Consider the following 8,798-nt stretch of genomic DNA (forward strand, 5'->3'; position numbering starts at 1 on the left):
GGAGTGCCAGTACCAGCAAGGATGGTGATTATTGGACCTCATGGAAAATTCATCGAACTGTTGGGCACTCATATATTGTTGAGTTATGGTGCTCCAGCATACTCGTTCAGCTTTCGCAGTGCTGTCAATTTAGAGCTTGAAATGTTAAAAAAATTAAAGCTGGAGATGTTCTGGGATCTGGACACTGTCTTTATGCACACAAATGGGTCCCGAGTTCGATTTTCACAATATATTGGCAAGAGAATTATAATCTTATTTCAGAACGTCCCCGGTACATTCAACAGTTTTTGGAGGGAGATGAAAGCAAGGTATATTAGGATGAAGGGCACCGACGATGAGTTCGAAGTTATCCACATCTATAGGGGGGTCTATATTAATCGTGATAAGAAGATTGTAGCATCTTTCCCATGGTTTATGCATGCTCATCTTGATCAGGGCTCAGAAGCAAGAAAGTATATAAACCGTGTTTGGCCCGATGTTCTGACAAATTGTGGACTTATTGCATTTGATCAGGACGGATCGATTGTTAGAATGAAAAAAGACCCTGAACTTGGACAAAATATGGTATTTCCCTTTTATCAGGATGGAGATATGGAAAACGAGGTCTCGCTGCATGTGAGAGAGTACATTAATATTAAATGTAAATTAGAATGTGTAAATAAAGGGCCAGACCCAGAAGACTGCTACATGACATAATGATAATGAAAGTAATTCTGGATTCTGGTTTTTGTATATGTACTGTGTACAATGATGATGAAAGTAATTCTGGATTCTGGTTTTTGTATATGCGTTTATATGAAAGTAGCGACCAATGGTTGTGTGCTTGACTTGTCTCTGCAGCTGTAATGAAATCTATGAAGGAGGATTTTGGGCATCTGATATGGCAGCCTCCCAGGTAACTATATATTTTCTTTGAATCTGTTTTTGGACCCGAGTTGTTTTTCTTGATTTCTTTGTGGTTTCTCGCTTCGAGCTGAGCTGCTGTAGTTTTAAGTTGCGGTTTTTGGAGGTTTCTGAGCAATTTGAAAGCCGTAGGTATTGTTTAGTGCTGCTGTGGGGTCTGCAGAATCAGGGTCTGTTTCTCTGGTTTTGTGTGTGTTATCTGTTGAAGCTATGCAGATGGGTCTGCAGGTTGCTTTCTGTTTTCGGGGGGTGGTTCGATCCTGGGGTTTCAATTTGCTGCAGATTTTTGTCTCGAGTCTGGGAGGATTTGGTGCAATGTTTTTTGTGGGATTTCATTTTTCTGCAAGATTTTGCTTCGGGTTCTGCTGTTGCTTTTTTCAATTTCTGGATTATAGCAGTTCAGGGGTCTTGGGTTTTTGTGCTTCACGTCTCGAGCTGCGTGTAGAGAATTTGCTGGAGTATGGCAGGTTTATGTTTTTGCTGTGCTGCGTTTGATTTACATGGTCCTTGGGAGCAGATAGAGATTTTTTCTGTCTGCATTTTCCTGGATTTGTCGAGCTCATGGACTGTTTTTTGTGTTGGTGATTGGTGTTGGTTGGTGTTTGGAGTGTGCATGTTTTTCTCTTCTTGGATGGGAGGCATAGGTAGTGCTGCGTGGATTTCATCTATTGGCTGGGAGTTGGCAATTTTCTCCTGGTGTTTAATTTGGAATGTCATGGTCTCTTTTGGAATGCTGCCTTTTGCTTGTTTAATTTGCTGGTCTATTTGCTTAGACTAGCTTTATTTTTTAAGTTAGTGTTTTTCTCTTTCTCAAGCTAGTCCTTAGAATTCTTGGAGTTTTGTTTCAAGTCTTCTTTGTGGCTAGTTCAAACTCTTTGTATATTCTTTTAGTCTATTAGATTTTACGAGGCTCGACCTCATTTACCCAAAAAAAAAATCCTTTACAAAAACCAAAACAGGGTAGCACAAACTGAGCTCTTTTTGCTTTAATTTTATACTAATATAAAGATATTCATGCATATCTTGGTTCTTTTTTTACTTAATTTTCAGAGCTCATGATTAGGGGGATTTCCCTTGAAGGCATGCATAAATTTTAAATGGGAGTGCAAAGTGATTTTAAATAAGGATCTATTGGACAAACTCAAGTTATGGGGTTACAAAAGATATGACACACTTATTCGAGCTTGACAGATTCTAAATGGTTTTAGCTGTAATACTTGGTCATAGGTGTTGATGCTGTTGTTTTGTACAGTCCTCGAATTTTTGAGAAGGCTGGGATAAAGAGAGATGACCACAAGCTACTCGCCACCATAGGTATTGGAATCTGCAAAACTATTTTTGCTCTGATATCAACATTTTTGCTAGACAAAGTCGGACGGTGCCCACTGATGCTTTCGAGTATGGGGGCCATGGTAGTTGCTCTACTCGTACTCTCAGGCTCATTATTTGTTATTAATCACTCGCATCAAAAAATTCTGGGTTGTAGGCTGGAGAAGCAAGAAGAGGACAAAAAATTGATTCAGAATTCTAGGTTTGTATCTTCTGCTCAATTTTTGTGTTTACTGCTCCTTCCATTACAAATTATCAGGAATGCTTGCTTAGTTGCGCTTAAATTGGTAGTTTTCTGTTTAGAGCTTTTTTCTTTGGCCTTGCTATTAAACACTGTATACATAAGAAGAGCATTATTTGGCAAATACATATGAAGGATTTAATTTCGTTTCATATACAAATTTTGATTGCATGACAATGATACTCTGATGTCGGAAAATCTGCAACTTCTTATTGCTGTCACGAGCCATAAGACCAACGCCATTCTACGCAGACTCCTCAAACAAAGCCATTCTTGAACTAATAGAATAAGGGTTAACTTGATATTAAACAAAGAAAAAATTTATCTTTGATCCAATATTAAAGGATTAAGAAGCTACAGTATGGATCCTCTTAGTCATGTATGCCGCAAATCAAATATGTAAATTTATAAAATTTTGAGATAATACAAATAAAAGATTTTTAAGAGTTTAGGCATAAATAAGAAGAAATATTAAATATACTAAAGATTGTGTCATGAAATATCTTGATCCAAGCTGCAAGTTTCCAAATTCCTTTAATCTCATGTTCCATTACATGTGTATACAAAATCAGAAAGAGGGTCATTTGGACCACAGTTTGAATTACGTGATGACAAGGTAATAAGCAATTGAATATGAACAAACCAACATGAAACATAATTGCAGACCTTCTGTAGGAGGCAAGTTGACATTGAAAAAAGCTTTACTAAACCTGCTATCAGTGATACTCCATGTTCCTGGATGATCCACTTACAATTAAGTTATCTTGGCACAGGAATTTTTTGGCTGCCGGAAAAGTTTAAAGCAATATAGTGCATTAAAAGAAAATGAAAACCATTTTCATATAGGATATATGTTGGTTTCGGACTCTTTGCTTTCTCTCTCCCAAACTCGATCAGATTCAAATCAAGTTGTAGAGCGAAGGAAAAAAACAATGGAAATGCCCTCCGTTTTAAACACAATTGATTTTATCGTGCAAATTTTATGTATAATTACTTTAAAATTATTTTCAATGAATTAATGTATGTGTATACCTGTACAGTTTTTGATTCATCTGTTTTGAGGGTATGCAGGCCGTTGCAGTTCTTAGGAAATGGGCAGGCAGCCCTTGGAATTCCCAGGAAGTGGCCAGGTACCATAGCCATGGTATCATTATACTTACTTTCAGTGTTTATTTTATCTTTAAGTTTACATATTAATCCTGTGGGGGTTTAGGTCTATATTGAAGGAAAAAAACAATGGAAATGCCCTCCGTTTCAAACACAATTGATTTTATCGTGCAAATTTTATGTATAATTACTTTAAAATTCTTTTCAATGAATTAATGTATGTGTATGTGTGTACAATTTTTTATGCATATATTTTGAGGGTATGCAGGTCCTTGCAGTTCTTAGGAAATGGGCAGGCAGCCCTTGGAATTCTCAGGAAGTGGCCAGGTACCATAGCCATGGTATCATTATGCTTACTTTCAGTGTTATTTTATCTTTAAGTTTACATATTAATCCTGTGGGGGTTTAGGTTTATATTGAGCTCCATATAAATTGGGTTTTGCGGATTATCCATCTTATGGAAGTTTATGTTGAGCTCTCATACTCTCTTTGGACCTTAAATATATAATCACTTTCTTCCGAGCTTTGTTTGTTCATTATAAGATGCATGACATAATTAATTTATCTTTAATTTTGTACGTCTTTGTTCTTCTCTGTTTTTAGATATTTTCTGATTTATGTAGGATGCCTATGAACATCTCTTTTTAGTTAAGTATTCAGGCCGCTAATTGTGACCACAATGCGTTATGCATAAAGGCATGCTATTGAATTCAACAGCCACATTAAGTTTATTCATTCACATTTTTCCAGGCTTCCTATCAGATCCCTCAGATTTGGTGGTGTTGTATTGTAAAAACAGACGAAATTAAAGGAAAAAGCAAAGAACTAAATTGAAATATCCTATGCGTTTATATGAAAGTAGCGACCAATGGTTGTGTGCTCGACTTGGCTCTGCAGCTGTAACGAAATCTATGAAGGAGGATCTTAGGCATCTGATATGGCAGCCTCCCAGGTAACTATATATTTCCTTGAATCTCTGATCGATTTAAAATTGATTGTTTAAAGCATAAATCATATATTTAGCTCTATTATCTCTCTTCCAAATAATATGTGTGGATTTTAGGCAAAAAAAATTTTGATTCAAAACTTCAGGTTGCTCAAAGTTCCCTTACATGAAAATATTAATACCTTTAAATTTACTGCACATGGATGTGACCTTCTGAAACTGTGCAGTGCATAGGTCAACAAGTACAACCCAAAAGAGGTCGTGGCTATGTTTTTTTCCTGTAAATTGATATAAATACTTCTGTACTTTCATGTGGCTTCATATTTGTTTTAACAGAGAAACGTTTGACAATATGTGTCTACATATAAAAAAGGAAGTTATAATAGGCTGTCGTGAGATCTTAAATTTAGCCCAATTGTGTATTTAAATTCTTTTAGGCGTAATTATAAACAATTTTTGCTTTTTATTTTCCCTTTATACTATTTCTTTAGGTTTAAATGTGCTTTGCTGAACTGCTTAAGTTGTAATTTAGGTGCAATATTTGGTAATATTCCACCAATAGTGGTGTCATTATTATTAAACTTATTTTGGATGTTATTTGTCGTATAAGGTTTACAATACTGGATCCATACCATTAACGGGTGAGTAGCTTTTTGAGTATCATGTGGAGGTGCACCTATCTGTCATGCCATCCATTCTGAATTTGATGGTTTTCTCCGTTTATGTGTTCTAGCTTGCTGATATGTTAGCACAGGCTACATACTATATTTTCCCTTTTTTCATCTCTTTTCATGTAATTAAAAGCTTTGTCCGAGGGGTAGGTCTAGTGAGTTTTTGGTGTGGTGGTTGGGGGTTTCGATGCTGGGTTGTAGTAGATCAGAGTTTTGGGTGGTTTTGGGACATGGGGAGTGCCCGAGGTGTGGATTCTGTCTGGAGTGGGGGTTTTATTTTGCAGGTTTTTAGGTCTGAAGGTTTAGATGGGTTCTGTAGTGCTGTTGCAGGTCGTGTAGAGGGTCTGGTTTTTTTCGAATGCTGGAGAGGTTTTGCTCATTTTCAGTGTGGAGTTTCGCTTCGAAGTCGTGATGCTGTAGTTTCAAGTGGTGGTGCTGTTGTAACTTCGAGCGAAGTCTGCAGAATAGGGGAGTTGTTCGTGCAAAGTTTCTCGTGGTGTGACTTCTGTCTGGGGTTTTGGCTGGGTTCTGTTATTGCTGGAATTTGTTTTTGGGCCCGAGTTGTTTTTCTTGATTTCTTTGGTAGTTGCTCTACTCGTACTCTCAGGCTCATTGTCTGGTATTTATCACTCGCATCAGACCGTTCCTTGGGCTGTTATTTTGGCAATAATTTCGGTGTATTGCTTGTGTCAGTGTTTAAGCATTATGCTCAGGATTACAACCCTTGTACCGATATAAAGAAAAGCTTCAACCTACGCAGGCTTCTTGGTGATATGCCTAGCATTGAAACTCTTAAGGGCAATATCATCAGCCTCTGGATAAAAGTTTAACAAATTAGATTTCTTTCCTTTTCTTAAATTAAAATATGTCTCTTGTGTTTTAATTTAATAATGTACATACATAGTTTTTGGATCCAGGTTTAACTTTTCACAATTATCTAACCTCAACAATGGAGAACTTGAAGACACTGAAATTATGTAGTGTTGCATTTAATGACGTGTATGTGATTTCAAATGCTCTGTGCTTGCTCAGAAGTATGCCCATGTTGGAATGACTTGAGATAAAAGTGGTGAGTGCTAGTACTAAATTGTGTATTAATTGTTAAAATATTGCTGAAACTTAGATGAGGCACCAACTGATAATTTGTTCTTGATTTCAACTCACGATGCAATGTATATGTTACACTCTTGTAATGCAGGGTTGTGACATGAACTGTGGGAGAAACGTAGAGTTAACAGCTGGACAATATTTGGAATCACCAGATTGTGAGCATGTAACTCTAAACCAACTCCAAAATGTGAGCTTTTTATTAAAGCTTTGTGAATAGAAATTCAAATCTATGAGTTCAATGCACCTTAAATTACGTACAAAAGAGACAAATAAATTAGGACGGAGGGAGTATCTTGGAGGAGTTGATCTGGCCTCCATGAATTCTATGAATTGATAATAGAAAGTGAAGGTGACAGGACAAATATTCATGCAACTTAATTCCTGAAGGATAGAAAACATGACCAGGAATTGGTCTTTGAGACATGAGACCTATTTCTTAAAACAGGTACATTCAGTCAGAAGTATGTTCAGCTATTGAGCATTTCCCAAGAGCACCGTCTATTTGCATTCACTCGCTAGTCTTTCACCTCTATTGTTAATAACTCTCACAAACTGCAGTCAGATATTCTTTTTGTAATAAATTTTTGGATGATAAAACTACTAATCAAACTGAGCTTTGGACAAGCCAATTCACGATGCTATGTCAAATACAGAGTTACGTTTTTTTTCCACTGTCAAGGCACAAGGAAAGAAATTGATGATCAACATTCAAGTAACACTTTATTACTCTATTAAAAAACCCGCCATATATTACCATTTCACAATAGAGTTCTCTTCACTCAGGTCCATTGTCAAATACAGAAATTTTGTCTTCACTTATATCAACACTGCAATAAAAGTGACTGATCAGCATTGTATGTCAAGAATGTAGACTGTTATTAATTTCAAACAGTATCTTAAGCCACAAGTATGAGCATCAAAAGTACATAATAATTGAAGTAGTCAAAATCAGAACGTTGTTTTATAACAGAAAAAATATATTGCAAAATCCATGAAATCTGGTAACATGTGACTTAGAAGCAAGATTCTTAACAGAAGTCCGCTTATCCAAAAAAATTCCAGTTAAAATATACTGATAGCCAAGATAGAAACAAAAAATTTGAGCAGAGTAGTGTTTTCTACGATTTAATAGCTGATCTAGGTTGTTACATGAGTAAAATGCCAGCCCACAAAGACAGATTGCTTAGCTAACTATATTTTCATAGATTCAGAGGGGTTAGATTTTACCAATTGAGCATGCAACTGGTGGAAATTTATAATGACAATATACATTTCTTAAATTAAAGAATGCATAAAAGGGATAGGGTATTTCCTTCAGACAGTGTTCATGAGAAGCAGCATAATGCATTCATATTTGGTGTAAATGTTAGAAAAATAATACAAGGTCCCTAATGTAAGATTTGGTGTTGATTACAGAGGTACGCCAATTGAATAATAAACAAAGCTCTTTTACATTTAGGAAGGGAAAACAATCAATCACAATGCACTCTGATAAATTAATAAAAGCATAGGATGATTCCCATAATGCCAAATTAGATAATCAGGCCCTCGAGGATTTCTTACCTAATCAGCCTTGTCCTGTTATTCTTGGACCAAATTGCTTGTAGAGAATTGTCTTGCTGGCTGCGTACACGTCCAAGACAGCCTCTGACACTACAAGCAGCTCCAAGTCACGCATTAGTTGCTCAAGGATTGTAAGTGAAACTAGGTGGTTACCAACTGTCTTCTCTAGCTGTGAAACGTGAAATGTATCTACTCGACTCATCGACTGCATCATGAAAGTATTCTACAACAATCAAATGAAGTAATGAATGATTAAATCACATTAACAGTAGTGAGAAAAATGAAGCAACCAGCACAATCTACACAATGTCTAATCTTTTATAATCAAGTGACAAATTTATAAATCCTGCCCATAATTAGATTAAAAAATACACCATCTTACAGTGAAAAAGAAACAAAAAGGAACACTTTAGAAGCCCTCAATCTGTGTACAAGTCGGAACATAAACTCATTATTGTGCATCGAGAGCACAACTCAACAAAAGTATCAAGTGATTTATGCATTCAACTCTCATTGAATCCCTCGAGTCCTTCAGCTGGGAGGAAGCTCTCCGTGTGGCTGAGAACTCCTAGGAGGAAGCTTTGAGATGGAAATTCAACGTACTTGGTCTGTTTCTTCCTGTAGTCGTACAACATTTCTCCTAATCTAGTTTTTCCAAAAAACTGATTTGCACCAGAGTAGAGAAACAACCAATCTATCTCCTCCGAACCAGTGCCAAAAGTGAACATTTTGTTCCAAACCACCTCACCAGAAACTGCTATTGGTGTCCACAAACTGAGCTCCTTTTCAACAAGTGACCCGTCAGGAACAGTTTTAAGGACCACAGCCACGGAGCCCTCAAAATTCAAAACGTTGGACTTCCTTGCATGAACAAAGCTTGGGTACGAAATCAGTCCAAACAGTTCGGTATGCAAATCAAAAGTTATAA

The 8,798-nt window shown here is 36.6% G+C and overlaps 1 long non-coding RNA gene across 2 annotated transcripts; it reads left to right on the plus strand.

The window, feature by feature from the left end:
- Nucleotides 1-2,317: 2,317 nt before the first annotated feature.
- On the plus strand, nucleotides 2,318-5,949 carry LOC141705131 (uncharacterized). Of its 2 annotated transcripts, none has more exons than XR_012568217.1 (4): nucleotides 2,318-2,434; nucleotides 3,545-3,907; nucleotides 4,331-4,532; nucleotides 5,891-5,949. It is a non-coding gene; the product is annotated as an uncharacterized LOC141705131 (long non-coding RNA). The 2 variants fall into 2 exon arrangements; XR_012568216.1 differs by lacking the exon at nucleotides 5,891-5,949 and adding an exon at nucleotides 5,137-5,545.
- Nucleotides 5,950-8,798: the final 2,849 nt, after the last annotated feature.

This window comes from Apium graveolens, unplaced genomic scaffold (genome assembly GCF_009905375.1).
Source record: "Apium graveolens cultivar Ventura unplaced genomic scaffold, ASM990537v1 ctg858, whole genome shotgun sequence".
In the NCBI taxonomy this organism is placed as follows: domain Eukaryota; kingdom Viridiplantae; phylum Streptophyta; class Magnoliopsida; order Apiales; family Apiaceae; genus Apium; species Apium graveolens.